This window comes from Oryx dammah, unplaced genomic scaffold (assembly GCF_014754425.2).
Source record: "Oryx dammah isolate SB20612 unplaced genomic scaffold, SCBI_Odam_1.1 HiC_scaffold_5, whole genome shotgun sequence".
In the NCBI taxonomy this organism is placed as follows: Eukaryota; Metazoa; Chordata; class Mammalia; order Artiodactyla; family Bovidae; genus Oryx; species Oryx dammah.
Window position 1 is genome coordinate 73,070,625 of NW_024070189.1, and position 23,142 is coordinate 73,093,766.

Below are 23,142 nucleotides of genomic sequence, written 5' to 3' on the forward strand. Positions count from 1 at the left end.
AAAATCATCATGAAACTTGTAAAGTCTAAATTCTAATTTACTCAGGCTTGCTTTTCCTGGAGCCTTTATTCTGCCCAACAAATCTTTGTCTTCTTACACTGGTTCTCCCACCTCCCCCCAAAACACAACTCCCCTGTACCTCTCATTCATTTCACAAGAAACTGAGTTGATGAAGTATTTTGTGAGTTAGACTTTTCAGAACATGGTGTTTGTCCTGTGCTAGTATATTCTTAGAAGTCTACAAAGTTTAAACCAAAAGACTCTTAAATGATAGTATTTCAGACCGTTTCAGGGATGGAGGTGATGAGAATGAGGGAAGGGTAGAAAGTTTAATTAGAGGTCTTTCTGGACCTCATTTTCTACCTAGGCTTTTGGGAATCATGAATTGTGTGAAGACTTCAGGAATATCAGAAATATGTGAGCTACATAAAGTCACTCATAAATCATCACTAACCAGCCTTTAGAAACTTGTTGTATTTTAAAGCCTTGTTTGCATTTAACCTTCTTAATTCTCTGTTACCCTCTAAAGTATTGATCTTTTATTGGTTTTATTTGTCTGTCTGTCTCCTGGCAGTCCTCAATTTATCATTTTCATTTTTTTCTGTACATAGAGAGCCTGGAAAGTGATACAGCGCCTTCATAAACTGTGTAATCATCATGTTCTTGTGAAATAAGACTGCTTATTTATTTTAGTGAGGCAACGAGGGTTCCAAGTCTATATCTGCAACATTACAATACTGACTTCTTTGAGGAAAAAGAAGTTTAATAATACCATTCTGGCAGAGAACACAGGGAATAAATATGATGAAACCTCTAAAAATTCATACATTTTCTGTTTCTACAGATAAAAGTGATCTGTAACAGAGTTGTATGCTAAGTATAGGTATCAAGATATTATTTTCCTTTTAATAAAAATAGAAAAAAATGCTAAGGGATCTAGTGTTATAGTACATTCCTCTTGATGTATGACCATAGTTTTACCCCAGTTTTCTTCTTCATTTTACAGAGTTCTAAATCACTATCTCTATGCCACTCTATTGACTCTAAATGACACTCTCTCTTCCCTTCTCCTCTGGATGCCTGTCATTCAATTGTCTCTTTCCTTTCAATATTTCCCTTACATTTTAATTTGCTTCTTTTCCTAGGTCTTCTTTATTAGAGGCGTGCTTTGGGCTTCAAATTCTCTAAAAATCAGAAAAATTATAAGGATTTGTTTGTTATTATTTCAAAATAATGGTAAAATTTCCGCTAAAATCTTTGTCTTGTTTGAAAAGTTTCAAGTCGTATTTTCATCATCTGATTTATCTTCCTTTGACATCAGTTTGTTAAGCAGATGTTGTAATCCTCTCCCTTCACAAGTGGAGAAACTTGGGACTCTTGAGACATTAGGACCCGATTTTAACATCACACACTTTATTAGTAGCAGCATGAGGATGGTAGATGGGGGCTCCCAACTCTCTGTGTGGTGCTCCGTCCATGGGCCTAGGCTGAGAGGGGTCCCAGAACACATCATTCTCATCTATTTTGAAAATGCACTTTCAGCAAAGAATTCAGTGTTACAATCAATGGAAAATAAGTTTAATACTCTCCATAGGTTTATAAGTGACAAATTATTGATGAGTAGAGCTTAAAAACTTGCCGCAAAATATATTATTCTCCCACTGACAGCTGATGTCATGAATTTTTCACATTTATATCATTGAATTCTGTTGCATGTATGTTTTAGAAATTTAGACTGGCTAAGGACATATTTTCAAATCAAGAATATTAGAATAAGACGTAAGCATACCCTCTTAGTTAAGCTTGTGACTCATTGCTGCTGCTGCTACTGCTGCTAAGTCGCTTCAGTTGTGTCCGACTCTGTGCAACCCCATAGACAGCAGCCCACCAGGCTTCTCTGTCCCTGAGATTCTCCAGGCAAGAACACTGGAGTGGGGTGCCATTTCCTTCTCCAATGCATGAAAGTGAAAAGTGAAAAGTGAAGTCGCCCAGTTGTGTCCGACTCTTAGCGACCCCATGGACTGCAGCCTACCAGGCTCCTCCGTCCATAGGATTTTCCAGGCAAGAGTACTGGAGTGGGGTAAGCTTGTGACTCATTATTTATAGTGAATTTCATGCTGTACAACAAGCCCACTCAAGCCTAAGGACCTTTTCCCCTGCTATTAGCCCAACTGAAATACTCTTCCTGTAGATTTTGTAAGCTCTGTTTTGTAATGAGACACTTAGTTTGGTTTTATAGAATGTCATTTAGAGAAGACTTTTTTTTTCTTTTTGCAATTATTTGTTTGTATAAAAATGAGACAAAAATGTGTGTGTATACATATATATATGTATGTATGTATATATATATATATATATGGCTGAGTTCCTTCACTGGTTACCTGAAACTATCACAACATTGTTAATTGGGTATACCCTAATACAAACTAGTTTAAAAAACTATACTATTTAATACACATGATTTTGCAGCTTCTTTTTCCTCTTAACAATATATCCTGGGTACTCTTCCATTTAAATAGCTATTGATTAGACACATACTTTTTTTTTTTTTTTCAGCTTGCTCTTTTATTCAGAAGATATACTTCAGAAATACACAGCAAGAAAATCAATAAAGAATGTAATTCAGATACAGCTGAATCCAATGTGAAAATTGAAGCAACATTCAAGGTAAGTCTGGAAACTCACACATTGGGAGCTATTTTTTTTTTTTCTCCAAGTTGTAAACTTTTTATTTTACATTGGAGTATAGTCAATTTACAGTGTTGTGATAGTTTCAGGTAGATAGTAAAGGGACTCAGCCATACATATACATAAAACCATTCGCCCCTAAACTCCCCTCCCATCAGGCTGCCACATCACATTGAGCAGAGTTCCCTGTGCTACACAACAGGACCTATACAGTTGGACAGTTGGTTATCCATTTTAAATATAGCAGTGTGTACATGTCGATCCCAAACTCACTGTCTCTTCTCATTCTTTCTCCCAGGCAATCATAAGTTCATTCTCTGTGTTTCTGTTTTGTAAATAAGTTCATTTGTATAATTTCTTTTTAGATTCCACATCTAAGGAATGTCATGGGGCTTCCCACGTGGCGCTAGTGGTAAATAACTCACTTGCCAATGCAGGAGACAGATGTAAGAGATGCCAGTTTGATCCCTGGGTTGGGAAGATTGCCTGGAGCAGGGCTTGGTAACCCACTCCCTTATTCTTGCCTGGAGAATCCCATGGACAGAGGAGCCTGGCAGGCTACAATCCTTGGGATCACAAAGAGTCAGACATGAATAAACTGACTTAGCATGCATGCATGTCAATAAAGAATGTCATATAATATTTTTTGTTCTCTATGACTTGTTTTATCCATATGGCAGTCTCCATGTCCATCCATCTTGCTGCCAATGCATTTCTTTGCTCTTTCTAATGGCTGAGTCAGAGAAGACTTTCTTGAGAATTGTCTAACGCAGTCCCCTGAAAATGAAAGTGTTAGTGGCTCATTCATGTGTGACTCTTTGTAAACTGCCAGGCTCCTCTGTCTATGGAATTCTTCAGGCAAGAATACTGGAGTGGGTTGCCCTTCCCTTATCCAGGGGATCTTCCTGACCCAGATTTCACAGGTCTCCTGCATTGCAGGTGGATTCTGTACTGTCTGAGCCCCTAGGGAAGCACGAAGTAGTCCTCTATCCTTGGTTGTACTCTGTTGTATCACTGTGACTTGTTGATTTGTTTCATGGCGTTTATCGGTATCATAAGTTATTCATTATTTGCTTGTGCATTTTTTTCACTCTTTCCCGAATGGAACTTTATGAGAGTAGGGTCCTTCCTCTTGTTCAACACCATACTTTTAATTTTAGAATTCCATGTCTCTTGTTCAACATTGCATCCTCATCATTTAAGAGTGCCTGGTTCCTAGTAGATGCTCGGTTCATCTCTAGTAAATAAATTAATCCAGGACACACATTTCTTCTAAAAGTTGACTAGTACAGCCTCTGTTCTAGATGGAATTCAAAGAAGCAAGGAATATTTTTAAAAAATTCTATCTATGTATTTATTTATGGCTGTGGTGGGTTTTCATTGCTGCCCATGGGCTTTCTCTAGTTGCAAGGAGTGGGGGCTATTCCTCATTGCCATGGCCTCTCTTGTGGATCATGGGATCTAAAGCCTGTGGGCTTCAGTAGTTGCAGTTCCTGGGCTCCAGACCACGAGCTCAGTAGTTGCGGTGCACAGGCTTAGTTGCCCCATGGTATGTAGCATCTTCGTGGACCAGGGATCAAACCTCTGTCTCCTGCATTAGCAGGCAGATTCTTAACCACTGGACCACTATGAATAGTTAAAATCAGCCTCCTTGGTTTCCATTTATTCCACCTGTGGAGATCGGCTTTCTGTTTACCCCATGAGAACATTGAAACCTCCTTTGGTTTTCCATCCTTTGAAATGATGAAGTACCCTTGTCCTTTGTGTGTCTCCTCCTCCTTTCAGAGTAAACCTTTTCTGCCTCCTTTTGCTGGTATTCATATTACATAGTTTTCAAATCTCTTTCACCCTAGCCCTACTCTCCCCATTTCCTTCTTTGGCTATACTTCAGCTGCCTCATATTCCTCTGCAAAAAAGTTCTATGAGGAAAGGACTATAATCTCCCTCCTTCTGGAGGACTGGAGAAGGGTGGTTAATGGCAAAGGCTTTAGAGTAGATCAGATCCAGGCTCAAGTCCTGCGTTTACTTATGGGCTGACTTGAGGTAAGTAGGCACATTTTCTGAGCCTCAGTGTTCTCATCTGTAAAATGACAAAGTAGGAGGAGGCAATCAGCTTTTTAAACCAGTTGCTTGAGTCTGATAATACCTTTCTACCCCATGATTTTTGGTCCAATGGAAAAACTGATGCAGGTATAAATGAGGAGTAACAGTATCTGCTTTATTGCTGATAAAGATGAACTAGAGAGCACAGAGGGTACTGATCCTAAGTGCGCTTCCCAATATTGCATTCATCTGTCTAGGTGGTGAGCTAATAGTCAACTGAGTCCTCTAGTTATTTTTTACCCTAACTACTCTTAAACCAAGTTACCTAACTTTTTCCCTTTCATCTATTAAGCAAATAATTTTATGAATGTTTTATAAATATTTGTATTTATGTATATATTTGTGTATATATGTTTTCATTTGATTATCTGATTATCTTTTTGAAATTAGCCTTCTATAATTGAATCAATTGGACAAACCAGGAGATTTGTCATCAATTCAGTAAGCTGACTTTTCAAGATTCCTTTTATGCCATTTAACATAGACATTGATCAGGATATGGTCAACAGTAGAATTACATGGCGCATCACGTGTGTTTTTGCTTCTTGAGTAAGATTGAGGGTATAACTAACCTTGCTTTCATCTCAGCAGTTATAATCCTCATCCTGTAAACAAGAATATTGTAGGAGATATTATCAGATTTCTATTTGGATTATATTGCACTGTGTCTACAGCTTTGCCTTGCAATGTCAGTATAGTATTTTTATTTTTAAAGTCCCATTCTTTATTTGTAGTATACCTGTGCAGTCCTCTACTATACCCTTTTCTAAATGCTCAAGAATAATTTTGGAACTTTGCTAGTATCTGTATCAAGTCAGACTCGAAGTCTGAGATTTACCCTTTGAACCCTTGGAACACTTGCCCATGGAAACTCAGTCAGTTGATTTCCTCAAAGATAATCGAGAGTAGAATAGCCAATTACATCTTCAAAGTTTTCTCCACTTGCTGAGAAGTAATTTGTATGGGGCTCGAGACTGAGCTTTATTAAGCAGAGTATTTACCTACTATCATTTTCCTTATCTTGGGCACCAAATTTAACCCTATCTGTTTACACTTTTCAGGGCAAAGATTATCCTATTTGATAGTCTACTAGAAAAAAGCAATCTGCTTCCTTTTAGTGTTTAAGCCATTTACCCCAAGCAATGGGCCAAATCCTTTTATCTATGTCTCTCCTCTTAACACATAAATGGAAAATCTCTCTGGTTATCTCTAACTGTAGTTTAAGAAAAAAAGCATTTGTCCTCTTTTTAGTTGCTTTTGACTTTCAAGACCATGTTTGTGCTATCCTCGAATTTATTTGCCCTGGGTATCCTGTCATCATCACATCACACCAAACCAAGACAAACAGAACAAAACCACAAACAACTTGGAGCATTTGCTATTCGTCACATTTTTCTTCTGGTAGATACTTGTGATTATACTGACATTATTATTATTTTATTCAAATCTCTGTCCCTATTAAGTCATTTTCAGTCATGTCCCTATTTTCAGAATAATGGCAATCTCTCCCTTTGGAGACATTTTCATAGCAAATTCAGCCAGCCAGATTTTAAGGTTTCATTTAATGTCACATTAGGCTGTACATGTATGTTGTATAATTGAGGGTGTGTTTTAAGGTCAAAGCAGTCGACCAAGCTAAATTTAATGTAACTATAACACCAGTTTCAAAATAGATACATACCACCTGAACTGCACGGGACAGACAAATCTGACTGAGTGAATCTGTGCTGATAAAGGCAAAATTTTGCCAGACAATGAGAAGTGCTGAAGTTTTATTCCCAACGATGACCGAAAATTGTGTTAATTTTTATGGTTTGTATTCTAAGACTGAGTAACACCAAACGTCTTAAATTTCACAATTTGTTGTGTACTAGTTTCCCTGGGACCTCAAATCATTCTACACTATGATGTTCTGGGGGACAGTACACTCAGCATCTGTCTCTTTTTCTATAAAATGTGAAGCCAGCAGTTAAACTTGTTCTGCCATGGACTTCATGGAGCATAGTGGTGGTTATAACTATTGAAGTTGGCTTTGGATGAACATTTGTCTGGATAGTCAGTCCAGGGGTGATAGTACCATCCCACCCTAATCACCTATGAGAGAAGGTGCTTGAGCTTGGAGTCCACAAATGACTTTTCATGTTCTAAACAGAAATTACTGGCAGCGTCCAAACAAAGTAGACCTTCTGACTATAAAAAACAGCATCTTTTCCTTTCACCACAGATGGAGACAAGCTAGCATGTCTTAATTCTTAAGAAACTTTATTCAAATCTAGTAAGGTATGTTTAGAAAATGTATTCAAAGTTAAGGAAAGGAGAGAGGCGTTGGTATAATATTTAGGAAGATAGCTTTGTGGTCAGACAGACCTAAGTTTGAATTTCATTTTTAAACAGTCTGATAAACTTGGGCAAACTACTGAACCTCTCAAAACAAGTGTCCCACCTGTAAAATGAGTATAAAAAGAGGGTATGTGTATATAATGGAGAAGGCAATGGCACCCCACTCCAGTACTCTTGCCTGGAAAATTCCATGGACGGAGGAGCATGGTAGGCTGCAGTCCATGGGGTCACTAAGAGTCGGACACAACTGAGCGACTTCACTTTCACTTTTCATTTTCATGCTTTGGAGAAGGAAATGGCAGCCCACTCCAGTGTTCTTGCCTGGAGAATCCCAGGGACGGGTTAGCCTGGTGGGCTGCCGTCTCTGGGGTCGCACAGAGTCAGACACGACTGAAGTGACTTAGCAGCAGCATGTGTGTATAAAATTCTAGAATAGTGTTTGGTATACAGCATGTGCTCAATAAATCATTGTTCTTATTTTTATATTAAATTCATTATTTTAATTTGATATTTTATTTACTGTTAATCTCAAACTAGTTTGCATAAATATTACTGTAGCTAGATATTAATATTGTTGTTGCTGTTTAGCCACCAAGTTGTGTCCGACTCTTTAGCAACCCCATGGATTGTAGTCTACCAGGCTCCTCCCTCCATGGAATTTCTCAGGCAAGAATATTGGAGTGGGTTGCCATTTCTTTCTCCAGGGGATCTTCCCAACCCAGAGATCAAACCCACATCTCCTGCATTGGCAGGCAGATTCTTTAGCACTGAGCCACTGGGAAGCCCATGATATTAATATTCAGTTCAGTTCAGTTCAGTCGCTCAGTCGTGTCCGACTCTTTGCGACCCCATGAATCGCAGCACGCCAGGCCTCCCTGTCCATCACCATTTCCCGAAGTTCACTCAAACTCACGTCCATTGAGTCGGTGATGCCATCCAGCCATCTTATCCTCTGTTGTCCCCTTCTCCTCCTGCCCCCAATCCCTCCCAGCATCAGAGTCTTTTCCAATGAGTCAACTCTTCTCATGAGGTGGCCAAAGTACTGGAGTTTCAGCTTTAGCATCATTCCTTCCAAAGAACACCCAGGGCTGATCTCCTTTAGAATGGATTGGTTGGATTGTAAATATATTTTACATCGTATTTGTTAGGATAACCATAGTGTTCTAAAAATTACTACTTAGGCTTAGATTCTATTTTCTGTTATAATGTGGATACATATAATCAAGTCATATTGTAAAAATGAAGAGATATCTTTTAACCTAAGACTGCCTTTCAGTGTCTGGATCTGTGTTGGACACAGCAGATGATTTTTATGAATATATTAAGATGGAGGACTTTAGTCAATCTTTGTTTCATTTTGTCATCAGCAAAATGAAGATGCAAATTAATGTTTTGTTGAAGAGAGTGATACTAGTGCTAGGTAGGAATTAAGAGAGCTTGGGACAAGGAGACTCCAATATCTAAAGATATATTTCAGCTATTTACTAGATTCTGAGGTAATCAATGTAATGAGTAGCAACTTCTCTTCCATTTTTTGCCTAAATGTGATGTTTAAAGGAAAGGAGAGGCTAAAGGTCAAGTAAATCTAAAATCCAAGGGATTATAAACTGCAGACCTGAAAATCTTCATGTTCCCAGTCTTTTAGTTCATTAATTATAGGTGATGAACTTTAAAAAGAACTAAGCCAATTAGTTTTAAGGTGTCAATCTAAAAAGCTTTAGAGAGTAACTATTAGCTCTGGAGGAATTTAGCAAACACTGTAATCAATTCTCAGATTAGCCAAAATTTTACTTTTTAAATTTTCCTTATGCCACTTGAGATACCACGCTGAAAACACTTCCTGTTTTTTCAAGTCCTTCATCTTCTGTGGCTGCATATTACACAACCAAAGAAAAAATTTTCTCTTTATACTGTTCAACTAGTTTTTCTGGCAAAGGTCATGAAGTAGTAAATTGAGAATTTAGCTTCTATTGGACTAAAAGCTAAGGAAATGAATTTCTATCTCTATCACCATAAATCTACAGAAGTGCTGGCATGGAGTCTAAAACAAATGACTTCTCTTTATGTCACATGTCAAGCATGGATTGTTTACAGGTGGCTGGAGTGAACATTTTACTCTTGATTACATTCAGAAGCAATCGGGGTGCAGTTTTTTTTTTCCCTCAAGTCTACTTGTTCCCATAGGATACTATCTGGCTCCTATATAGATTTTTTAAAGGTGATCAAATGATGGTTTGGTACACAATTTTGAAAGGCTGTTTGTGAAAGTTTTATATGTCTATTGTAATAGTTCCCATGGCACAAAATTTTTGCTGTCATATATCACTCAAAATGAGAAAACAAAATCACTCATGATTTATACTATAAGGACTCTCCTATGGCAGTGATTCTTAAGTGTGGCTGAATTTAAAATCACCTGGGACCTTTACTAAAAAGGCAAATTTCCGTTCACCCTGCTACTGCTAAGTTGCTTCAGTCGTGTCTGACTCTGTGCGACCCCATAGACGACAGCCCATTAGGCTCCCCTGTCCCTGGGATTTTCCAGGCAAGAACACTGGAGTGGGTTGCCATTTCCTTCTCCAATGCATGAAAGTGAAAAGTGAAAGTGAAGTCACTCAGTCGTGTCCGACTCTTAGCGACCCCATGGACTGCAGCCTACTATGCTCCTCTGTCCATGGGATTTTCCCGGCAAGAGTACTGGAGTGGGTTGCCATTGCCTTCTCCGCCCTTCACCCTAGATTCATAATTATTAATTCTTAAATGGGGCTCCAAGTCTGGACTTTAGCAAGTAGCTTAGAGATTCCTTAAGTTGGTTGAGTTTGAGCCATATCTTCAGGTGACAGGCAAGGAGGTTTGGAAGGTATGGATAGCCGATGAAGGTCACCTTTTTAGATCACAAACATACCACTGAGTTTTTGAGCTCAGACTCCCTCAAATTGATTTTGAAGATGATAGAGTTAAAACCGTTATGTAACTGCAAAGCATAAAAAAAGTGACACCAGTGTGTTTAGCACCTCATTCTTTGTTTTTGTCTGAGTAAAAACACCAGCAGACTCTGAAGCAATTACTTTAAAAAATATATGGAGTTCCTGTTGCATTAGAAATTGTGTGATTTTTAAAAATACCTATGTGTAAATGAAGCCTGGATTTTCATTGTGCTTTTCCTTAAGCTCTAAAAAAATATAGATAAAAATTGGGTGATTCCTCAAACCACAAGAAGCCTATGAGATAGTAATGGGATCAGATGAGAATAGAAGGGATTGTATATATTTCTTTTCATTAAATACTTAGGATTAAGTTAGATTAATGTTACAGTTGACTAAAGATGACATTTGTTTTTAACTTGCTTTATATTTATAAAAAGTTTTAAATTATTTCATATTTCTTTACTTTTTCATTGAAACTAAATTTGGGCTGTACTATATTCCATCTTTCATCATTATTTTCTCCTTGTTCTTTTTCTTTTCTTTATTTCTTTTACTTTTACTTTACACTTTCCTTTCTCACGTAGGTACTCTTTTCCATCTATTCCCCCATCAACTTTGTCTTCTCTTTCAGTTTGGGTAAGCATTTGACACCAACTACCAGCTAACCAGTTAGAGACCAGCATTCATTCTAAAGATCATTCTCTGTTCATAAGGATATGGTTATAAAAACTCCTCAGGAGCCCCTGACCTTGAGGATGCTTGCTGTTCACTGTGTTTGCTAGAGTTGCAGTTTTTGAATAGATTGAAAGTACCCATCACAGCTGTCTTTTTATCTCCTCTAGGTTCAAGTCTGGGTCGTCCCAACAAACATCTCTTCTTAACTCCTAGTCATTCTTGGGCTTTGCATCACCCTCAGGGGATGCTTTATTCTTGGTGCATAGAGTGGGTGGTGGGTGGTCCAGAGGTATTTGGTACTTAAATTCCCACCCCATTCTTTCCAGTGTTGAGGCAGTATCTCTGTCAACACTCACCACCCTCTTTCCTCAGTTTCTTACTGTTCAGGTATACATTAAAAATATCCTTTTATGGAAGAATTAGCTAATCCTTTGTAAACTAAATGCTAAGCCACATTCTGCCCCCGATTCTTCTACCTTGGAGTTTTTATGCCAGTTATCATCTTCTTTTTTCTCTGGGCTTTTCAGTGTTGGTAATTTTAAGATCCATAGATAAACATGGGCTGTTAGCTGACCTGATTTAATTTCTTTATTTGAGGCCCTGGAGTGCTCCCCTTATTATGCAGAGTCTCATGCCAAATAGTCTGTCCTACAGAGGGAAGAAAATGTTTGTGAGGAAAGCAGGTAATTCTAAAATACAGCAGGGATGTGCACACAAACTTTTTAGAAATCATCCATCAGGAAATTTACTATGCCACCAACCTGATTTGTTTTCAAAGGGAAAGAATGAGAAGCAAAGTCCTTAGTGGTGTTTACTTTGTTGGTGAAAAGATGGTTAGAAAACAAAGAATTTCAAGGAACTATGCAGTATTTAGAAAATGAAATGATTCAAAGGGTAGTAACAATTTAAGATTTATTTTGAGATTTAAATACTACATGAACCTTAACTGAATCTTTGAAGCTTCAAGGTCAGAATATTGGAGCATCTTAGAGCTTTCAGTTAGTCACGTTGAGTGCAAACCTAAGAGTCTGGATGAGCCTAAACTGTTTACATGGTTCATAAAGTGTTTTATGGATAAACAGTCTGTTCTGCTTCGAGATGTGGCTGTATTCACTATTGTATATTTTGCCTATTTATCGTGTTTTTTTTTTGATAAGTCTTCAGTCGCTAAGTCTTGGCATTAAAAGATGTGAATTACAGAGAGCTGTAATGTTACCCAGCTGTTCTGAGAAATGCTTTATGTTGAATGGATATTTGTTCCTTTAATCATGTAGAAAAAGTTGTCATCCTCATGGTCAGCCAGCTTTCCTCTGTCTTTCTTATGACTACTGATCTGCTGAAGACTGTAAGATGCAAGAATATTTATTTACTATTATTTAGTGTGTAGTACTTGAGTTTAGTGTCTAAAAAAGTAGTTATATACAATTAACGTATCCTGTTGTAACAGTTTCACTACTGACTTTTCATTTTGCTTCACGTTTTTTTCCTCTAAATTCCAAAATGCAAAGTCTTAGTCCATTTTTTTTTTCTCACCCGTAGAATGAAGTAACATTTGCTATCATATCCTGTAGGAGAAAGATTCTACAATGTTTTTATTTTCTCCATTTACAAACCTCGGGCTCCCTCTCTTTCCTTCTCCCCAAATCTTTTTTGTAAATCTTCTTTTAAATAAGCACTATTCTCTGACTTTTGCTTTCCTTACCACTTTTTTTTTTAAACCAGAAATTCAACAAAATATATATTAAATGGAGGAGAAAACACATGATGTGTTATCCATTAGTAAACCTAGTCCCCCAAATCTAAATTATATTAGATCATATTAAACATAACATAGCATATTTCTGCAGCTATCATTCATTTCATATTTCCTATCTCTACACACACAGGTTATATAAAAAGTAGAATAATTAAATTATAAATTCTTTAGAGAAAGGGGAAAAAACCTAAATACTGTCATCAGTGAAACCATAAAACTGCAAGGAACAAAGACTATATAGAGGTCAAGGGAAATGGAGTGTGGGTCATGGAGAGAGAATTCCCCAAAGAATCATATTTCAGACAACTGCTGTTTAAATAAAACCACTTCTGGGCATATGCTTAAAGTTTACCTGTAGTTACTGTTTTATATAAGAGCCAATGTTGAGAAGGCTAAAAGACATAATAATATTTTTTCTGCATCTATTCCTTCTGTGACATTAAGTCTTTCAATAGTGCTCAGGAAAATACTGTGCAGACCCTGGAAGGGGATGCTTCTCTTAGTTTTTTCAAGTTATGAACAGGGTACTCAAGGCACAAGAGGATGAAACGGAGCCTCAAGGGGAAGCCGGTGATTGAGGGCCCTTTTCCTGGCACTCTGTGAACACCCATGCACCTCCAGGCCTGCTGCTTTCCTGAGGTATGCTTTGCAGGTTAGATCTGTTCTAATTAAAATGATTTTGCCAGACATTCCAGTCTGTCTGTTGGCAAAATTACATGGGGAATTTGTAATAAGACAGTTGCCCAAATGGTCGTTACAATATTATTTTTCTGACCTCAGAGAGGTATTATACACAGAGGAAACTTTACCCAAAATGCTGTGTGAAGTTGAATGAAACTGAGAGGCGCTGGAAGGAATGTGGTGTTGAAACAAAAGGACTTTCAGTCCCTCTCACTGAAGGCGATTTCTGACTTTGCTGTGCCTTCCAGACAGCTGCAAGAGGCCCCAGTAGCTTTACTGTGTGGCCGTGATGTGTGGGAATGGATTTCGCATCATTCTGTATTTGAAATCTGTGTTAATTCTGTGCCCACAGAAAACGACCTTGTATACTGTTGATGATTTTGTAAGTTTAGCTTCATGTTTTGTAACTTTAGAAAAACCTACTGATGCAGTTTATACCTTTTTGGAGAGTTTGCCTTCTTACAGAACCCTGTACCATAAGGTTATTTACTAAACATTCTTTGCTGGTAACTGAAATAAACCTCTGTAACCACAGTTTGGCACCATGGCAATGTTTAAGCATGGCATCAAGTTGTAGGAGGTGGCATGGAAGTTATAAACTCTGAAACAATTGAAAATCACTCAGCTGCCCATTTAAATATTCCTTGTTAGATTAAGTTACTTGCTTTATAAACATCTAACTTTTAAAAATTTTGGATTGTTTTTAGTCATTTCAGAATTAGCCAAATCAATAAAATTCTTATACAATCTGTATAAAATGTATAATAGAATAGAACTCCTTCTCTAAATTGCTTAGAATTTTTTTTTTTTTTTGGTAGTTATAAAAACAATCAAGATCATTTCAGGGAATTGGTAGAACATATAATGTAAAGAAGCAAAAAAAAAAAACAAAACAAAACAAAAACTGAACTATAACTTCTATTACTCCACTTTCCCTTGTCAAACATTAAGAAATGTTAGTGTAGTCCCTTCAATTCATTCTTTGTGTGTTTTTTAATGCTTGATATTACAGTATATATTTCTTTTCTGTGTCATATATACTTCCAAATAAGATTTTTAAAAAATCTTTGTAAATCAATATTCTCTGGTGTTCTCTAAGTAGTGCATAGTTGAGCTCAATAACTGTGAACACAGTTAAAATGCAAAATGGTTTGGAGGTGAGTGTTGTTAACCTGTCAAGCAGTATAGCATAATGGTTTGCAGCAGAGTCTATAGTTAGAAAGTCTCAAGTTTAAGTCTAGGTTTTGTCACTGACTGTTATTTGCCTGTTCTTCCACATCTCTGAATGCCACCTGTCCAGCCTGAAAAGTAGCAAAAACACTGTACCCACTTTAGTTTAGTTTTTTTTTTTTTTTTGAGGATTCAGTAATAATAAAGGGTCTTGCATAAGCAGAAATTTTATGAGTACAAATATATGTTTTTTCTCCATTCTTTATTCTGAGCTATGTTAGGCTGAGTATTTATCCCCCACATATGAGGCAGTTTTAACTCCTCAGTGGTTATTTTCAGCTATTAAGTTGTCAATATAATTCAGTTGAAAACTTCAGTCTTAATTCCCCCACCCTCAAGTTCAGGCTTGCCAGCTACGGGGAATGTTCTATATTTCTACTAATCTAGCCTGGGAGCAGGGAGAAAGGACTAGGGCAAAGAACACAAGTTATTTTACTTATTAGTTTGACTTTGAAATCGCCTTCTCATGCTCTTTCTCTGGTGAAAACTGGTTGACCACCATCAATGCCTTCATTGTGACCGTAATTCAAAGACTTGGTTTCTCACTATGTACTCATGCACCATTCTATGTCTGCAGAATAGACATATTCTTCCCACTGCACAGTTTCTCTAACTCCAGTTCAACTTCTTTGTTTCCCTTTTTGGCTCCTAGCAATAGGTGACTCAATAGTTTTCGACTCCTGGGATTCCCCTGCCTGGTGGACAAGACTCTTGGGAGTTTGGAAGCGAAGGTGTTAAGGAGACACTAGCAGATAACTTCTTTGGTGTTTCTTGATCAGTGTTGACCCCAGATAAGAGTGCTGGCTGCTCCTCTGCCAGGTAGCAATCTCACACCAACTTGCAGAGATGTGCCTATGTGGTTGTGTGAAGGAGAATGTTTCACCCTTCCATTTGCAAATGGAAACATCCCAAGGAAGATGGACTGAACATGTCTGGGGCTTGGGATCTATCAGATCTGACCCTCAGCCCTGGTCCTTCCATTTCCTATTTTCTTGGTATGTAATCTTTGGTAGATTGCACAAACCCTCTGGTGATCAATTTCTTAAATTCCTTGACTATAGCAAGTGAGTAAGAAAGGCCAGGAATAAGGACTGGTAGAAGGATTAAAGGATGCATAGTATTCCAATTCCATTACAGTGTCTGTAGCTTCTCTTATCTCCTTGTTCATCCTACAAAAAGATGTACAACCCAAGTTTTACCCTTTTCTTGTATTTTTTCTCCTCTCCTCTCCTTACTTTTTCTTCTTTTCTTTTCCCTCTATCCCTTCTTTCCTTCCTTCTCCCTCCCTCCATCTCTCTCCCTCTCCCTCTCTCATCTATTGTTGGGAAGTAGAAATAGAAAGGTGCTTAGGTATATGTATAAATGAAATGAACTGGGGGATGCCAGAGCAGGGAGTGAGAATATTGTTACACTATAATATTCAATTGTCTAACTTGATGGGCCCCAGACACAAAGTTTTCCATGCCTGGACATTAGTCAGGAGCTTTATGGTTTTCTTTCTTTGATGAAGTGGAATGACTGAATAGGTGTGCAGAAACAGGAGGTTTGTCTCATTTAATTTGTAAGGTTGTAACTTTAAGATCAAAGGACAGGGTGGCACAGACTAAAGATTTATTTCAAGTGGGAAGAGTGTAAAATTCATATGAATAAATTCATGGACAGTCATACAAGTTTTCAAATACCTCTTGAAATTTACAATTTCCCTGATTATACACAATTCAGAATCAGTGTTCATTCACTTTAATTTTATAAGAAGTATATATGGAAAAAGTTTGAAAATGAAGGGTGAGATTAAATCCTCAGTGTTCCTAGAAGCACATTAACACTTTATGCTTTACCTTCAAAATGCTTTTTGACAGAAAAATCCAAGCTGGAAGTTATCCTAAGTTGCCAAAATAACTGTACAGACAGTAAAGTTTAGCATTGTTTCCCCTAAGGGAAAATGATGCTCAGTGGGTTTGGTATAATTTTGTATCGAGAAATAAGAAAGGAGGCAGGGAAGTGGGTGGGCAGAACGCAAAGAGTGAAGGGGGATGATAAAAAGAAGAGAGAATTAACACATAGCAGAAGCACTGAAGCTCTAACTTAAATACAAATGATTTTCAGACTGTTCTAGAATACAAGGGTGATAGTCATAATTGCCCAGCTGTTGTTTGGAGAGTTCAGCAGCTGCACATAAGTGGCTACACAAATAGGGAGTGTTTTTTTGTCTTTTCTTATGTGACTCTCGGTAGTATAGGATATTACCCCTGAATAGAAGGAGAAAAAGCAATGTTCTTTGAAAAAGATTTAGATAAATCAAAGGAGCAAGAGAATTGAGGTTCTTCTCGACATAATTTTGTTGAAATGTTGATTCAAAATGCAAATAATTAGATCTGTCTCATTAACACTATTTAGAATATTCAAATTCTTAATTTTTTAGTAGCCTTAAGCCATGTACATTTTGAAGAAAATATTCGGTTGTAAGTGTTAATGTTTCCCTCCAGTGACCTAATGAAAAAAATGGAAATATAGTAAGATTGTCCCTCCTATATTCAAGGTAATCAGTTTGTACAGTTTTTAAAAATTAAGATGAAATGGACAGATGCTTTTATTTAAAAACTGCAATAGAAATTGTAAAATAAGCCCCATACCTGAATTTTAGAGCTACATGGTTAACATATATTATGGACTAAATGTTGGGTGGAGATATAATAATTAATGTAGAATGCTGCTCTGGGGCAGAGAGCCTAACTTCTCTATTGTTTTAGCCTTTAAGATACCAATCAGTTACATTCTGAGGTCCTTTTTCTACTGAGCTGCTTTTGGATTTTCTTCCTTGTAATTTTCTCTAATTCTTCATTTGGAACCAAACCAATATGATTTTATTTCTTCTAGTAGGTTTCTGTTTCTAACTAGTAATTTCATACCAACTTAGAATTATTCCTTTTTTTTTTCTTTTTTTCAATCTGCATATAATTTTGCCTTCACTGATTGTTAAAACTTTTTATTACTTTTATTATGACTTAGGTTGCTTCTACTTCTATGCTGTTAAAACTACTGATATCTTTGCCATGAAACAAAGAATAATCAATTATTGAGCACTTCCTGTGTGATAGAGATGATGCTGTGCACTTCTCTTATAGTTACCCCATTAATCCTCCAAGAAACCTTAGAAATTTTTGTTATGATTACCCCCATTTTATAGATGATGAAACTGAGGAGCAGAGAAGCTAACGTGGATTGGGAGGTTGGGAGGTTGCAGAAGTACGACTCACACTCTCTTCTCCTCACCTGGTCAGTGCTTAATATTGGCCTCAGATCCACTTCTTTCCTCCTCTTCTTGCTTCCTAGGTAATCACATTCTGGTTCTTGCCCTAAAATTGATTATGTGATTCTAAAATTTTTTCCAGATCTGTCTTCTCTTGGAGTTCTAGCATCATACATGTACTTGCCTGATTGATAACATCTATCTGGATATGGGTTAGGCATCTCCCCATAACTAGTCAAAGCAGAAGCATTGTTTACTAATTCCCCATAGCCCCTAAAGAACTTCTGTCTCTCATCTACGACACAATCTTTCTTCCTCTTGTTTAAATCAAAATTATCATTTTTTAAATCCCTGTATTTTTCTCATCTCCATATCTAATAGATCAGCCAGCACTATCAATTTTGCTGCAATATATTCCAAACCCCCTCACTTTCTCCAGCTTTGGTATTACCACTGTAGACAAGATTTCATTGTATTTCACTGGGCCTAGAGAAGGCAATGGCACCCCACTCCAGTACTCTTGCCTGGAAAATCCCATGGATGGAGGAGCCTGGTGGGCTGCCGTCTATGGGGTCGCACAGAGTCGGACACGACTGAAGCGACTTAGCAACAGCAGCAGAGCTGGAATCCTCATATTAGCACAGCAGTTAACAGTGATTATTTTAGAATGGAAATTACATTATTACACATCTCTACAGCAAATTTTCAGTATAATTAGGATAAAATAAAAACACTGTATTCATGACCTTCTGGTCTGAATTATTCTTATCATTCAGATTTTAGCTTAAAGGACACTCAGGAATTACTGTTCCTGACCATTTAGGGTAAAAGCAGTTGCTCTGTTAGTTGCAGATCACTATTTCCTGGTAAGTTTTCTTTCTTATTTGCTTTTTTTTTTGTTCATGAATCAAGAGCCTTTATCTTGATTATATCTGTATCTGTATAAACTGAATGAATATTTGTAAAAACACACACATCCAAACAGAAGAAAATTCATGTCATCACATTCTAAGTCAATCATTTAATCAATATTCCCTATTATACATCTTTGCATATTTTCTTGAAAATACAGTTCTAGATGTGGAATTGAAGCAGAAGGTAACTGCATTTTAAAATTTGGTGGCTATTTGAGAATTGTTCCTTAGAAACTTTTTATGAGTGCTTACCAGCAGTGGATAAAACATTCCATCACTCTATTTTCTAATCAACCCTTGATAATGTTAATTTGTTTGTCCAATTTTTGCTAATCTGAAAGGTGAAAAAATGTATAAATTTGCATTATTTTATTAGTAGTTAAATTGGCCATTATTTTAGAATTTAAATTCTATCAACATTTCCACTTCTATGAATTCTCCATCATACTATGGTACCCGTTTTTCTATGTTTCTTTTTACTGTTGATGGGTGAGAGCCCTTGTATGTATTACAAATTAAAAGTTTTAATTTTGACCTTACCCTTACTGTATTGTTTTTGTGCATGTAGAAGTTTTAAATTTTGTAATGATATTTATAAAGTTTTCTTCCTTAGGTCTAGAAAGCTTTCCCCAATACTCTTAACATAATAAATATATTTTTTAATTTAAAGATATAGTTTTCATGTTTAACATTATTATCTGCCTGAAATTTATTTTGGAATATCTAAGGTAGAGAAATAGCATCTTAAAATTTAAAAAATACAGTCAGTTTTTCCAGTATGTTTTCTTCCCATCGTCTTTTACTGACTCGAGTTTTGTTTTGTTTTTTTTTTCACATTCTATATTCCCATGCCTACTTGGGTTTACTAACATATTCTTTAGTCCAGCATATTCCAAATGATGTTCTTTGGAAGGTAATTTTAGAAGTTCCCTTTAGAAAGGTTTCATGATCATGCAAGCTTGGAGAATTTAGGCTTATATAAGTTTAAACAGGCTGTATACAGAAATGCTCCTCAGATTCTTTAATATGCTAAATTTGCAAATCTCTAAGAGGTGAATAAATAAGGGAGTATTGTTGATGAATTTTTGTTCATGGAAAACTTTTTGAGAAGCATTTCAATTGCACATAATTTGAGACTCTTGATCTACTCTACTGATCTATCTATGCACAGGCCAATGCCACAGTCTTTTAATTCATATAACTTTGTATTTCATCATTTTATAAGGCATGCTTTTCCTCATTAGTGTTTTTTCAGAATAGGAGAGATTTCCTATAGTGTTTGTATACCTTTCATAGAATGGACATTTTCTATATGCTTCTATAAGTTTGACATTATCTGACTTTTCCTTCTTTTTTTTTTTTTTTTCTCTTTTACCATTTCCTTGTTTTTGCTTAAGTTTAGAGAAAGGAAGATCTTGGACAATAGTAAGATTTTCCAAAGACTAACCATGACTAATCTGAGATTAGTTCAGATAATTCTCATTAAGAAGAAATAAACCCCCCTGAGAGAGAAAGCAGCTAATTAATAAGAAATGAACAGAGCAGGAAATTTTGACAACCACAATTCCCATTGAGTTCTTTTGTACCGTATATTTCTCGAAATTTCCCCTAATTACTATGGTTGAGGCATAGAAAACTAGTGAGAGTAGTAAATCTGATTCAGAGAAAGATCACATAGTGCCTTCTAAAATTTGATTCTCAGTGTATTTTAGATTTTTCACTCTAGATGGTCATGGACTATGTAACGTCATACTACTTTCATGAAGAAATCTTTGAGTTATAGTCCCAGCTACTTTCTGTCTTTAACCACTCTAGATATACTAATGGAAAACCAGTGACAGTTCTAGTCAATGGAAAAGTGAAAGAAAGAAAGTGAAGTTGCTCAGTCGTGTCCGACTCTTTGCGACCCCATGGACTGTGACCTACTGGGCTCCTCTGTCCATGGGATTTTCCAGGCAAGAGTACTGGAGTGGGGTGCCATTTCCTTCTCCAGGGGATCTTCCCAAGCCAGGGATCGAACCTGGGTCTCCTGCATTGTAGACAGACACTTTACCGTCTGAGCCACCAGGGAAGTCCAAGAACATTGAATTTAGCCAGCAGAACTGGATTCTAAGCTCTTACTATAGCCTGAGTGAGAAGGTGTGTGTGTGGGGAAGTAGCCATGAAAGGAGTTTTATCTCCCCTTGACACAGAGTCCTGTCTCTAGCAGTGTTAGACAAAATATATTTTCAGTTCTCTTCCTATCCCCCTTCCAAACCAGTTCATGAGCATAACATTACCAAAAGTCTAGAACACACCTGTATGGGCTGAATGTTGGATATGCTGTGCTTACAGAGACAGAATTAATGCTTCGCTTGGCAAGGATACAAAGAAATCATAAAATAAATTTGTGTGAGAAGTAGTGAAAAGGTAGAAATCAGTATGAAATTAGTTGCTTTGACAGCTCAGTTGATATACTGATTATATTGATCAATTTAAGAGTAGTAAAATTGCTTCCAGAAAGTTCTTTCTTGAGTTGTTTGAGATTTTCTCTAACTTTATTATTCTTAGATAACATTTAAAATTAGTCTTATTTTTATTCAACTTCATTTTCTAAAACAGAGAAACTGATATCTATTGCATAAGAATTTTATTTAAATATACATGATAAATATTTCCAGTGTGTTAGAGATGAGAATTTTGCTTCCCTGGTGGCTCAGATGGTAAAGAATCTGCCTGCAATGAGGGTGACCTGAGTTTCATCCCTGGTTTGGGAAGATGCCCCGGAGGAGGGCATGGCAACCCACTCCAGTATTCTTGCCTGGAAAATCTTCATGAACAAAGGATCTTGGCAGGCTGTAGTCCATGGAGTCTCAAAGAGTTCAACACGACTGAGTGACTAAGCACACAGAGATGAGAACTGTAGCATAATTAGGTCATCAGCTTAAGAAAAGTCTATTTCATTGCCTCCTAATGGCATTTGAATAGTTAAATGTGTTTTGATGGGTCAGAAGGATTTTTAAAGAACTGACCTTTTATTAACATTTTAAGATTCTCAAAATTATTGGCAGAATCAAAATCTTTAGCCACATATAACGTCAAGTATTTTTCTCCTTCTATTTAAGTAAGTCTTTGCCTATGATTCCATTTTTTGTTGTTGTTTTTAAGAACTTGAACTTTAGTCAGACTAATTTTTGCTTTTGATATAAGCAAGGGAAGTTAGTCAAGGGGCCACTAGCCTAATGAAAGAGAGAGGAAGAACTAGAAAAGGACAACTGAAAAGTGGCTGGATTTCTATAGACAACAAAAACTACAAATGCTAATGATATTGACAAATCTCTGATTAATTTAGGTGACAGATTTTCATATAATTTTCATGTATTTACTTTGAGGAAATATCAGTGTTCTTAATATTAAACACAAACTAAATTTACTTAGATATTACAGTGGATAAAGAGACACATTTTTAATTAAAAATATGAACTGTGTGAAAATCAAACTCTGTTTAGGAAGCCCTCTATGTAGAAATAATTTTTTGGTTTAATAGAATTCTGCCTGTTTGAAATGATTTAATTTAATACTCAAAATCAATGTTATTTTACTTTGATAAAGTCGGTGTTAAAATAATATGAAAGATCTAATTATCCCTTCCTTTGATTACACTGTTAGAATACTGAGAACACATCCTATTAAGAAACAGGAAGTACCGGAAATCCAGCAGAAGGGCTGGTTTCTCTAAGATTGCAGGTCAGCGGGACTTTAATGTTCTGTGTGTATCCTGATGTTGGAGGAATACAGGATTTCAAACTCTCACCTAACTTTCTTATCACAAAGAAATAGTTTAAGTATATTATAAATGCTTTGAAAATATATATATATATAACAGTGAAAGGGGAAGTATTTTAATGGATAAAATGTTAAAAATTGTACTTCACATCTTTCAGTGTCTACTGACAGTTTTGTAAAATTCTCATCTCAATCATTCCATGTTCATTTCCTGGTGTGAGCTTTTTTGTCTTGCTGTCCCCTTTATTGGTAGAGTCTTTGCTGCTCATCTATATTCTTTTTTTTTTTTTCAGAAGTTTTCTCAGAGTCTCTGAGATCTTTCATGACCATTTTCACATATATTGCAATTTCCTGCCCCTCAATATCTTTAGGAGGTACAATCTGTCACATTCATCTTAGCAAGGGATAATCATAAGGTTTTATAATAGTATTAAAATATTTTCCAACATTAAATTAATTGTAAAATGCTATTCATAGCAAATTTCCAAGTTTTTTATGTTTGTTTTTAAGTTTCTTGCTTTAAATCCAGAAATTCATTCATTTATTCATAATTTGATATACATTTTCAGACTATCTATCTTGTATAAATCACTATTGTAGATATTGGGAAACCAGTGGTAAATGGAAGGGCTTCTATATTCTTATTTATATGGAGAGATAAGTAAGCAAATGAAAATTGCTATAGCTTATGACAAGGTTTGTGAAAGGAAGGAGATAAGCAGAATAATAGATCATAGGCAGGCAGGGAACTTTTTTTCCCCTCCATTTTATAGATAAGAACATAGGGAGGGGCAGAGAATAATTAACCACATG

General features: G+C 36.5%; 1 non-coding gene across 1 annotated transcript; it reads right to left on the minus strand.

Annotated features, from left to right (window-relative positions):
* Positions 1-20,563: 20,563 nt before the first annotated feature.
* On the minus strand, positions 20,564-20,635 carry TRNAC-ACA. The gene has a single exon. It is a non-coding gene; the product is annotated as a tRNA-Cys (tRNA).
* Between the last annotated feature and the right edge of the window lie 2,507 nt (positions 20,636-23,142).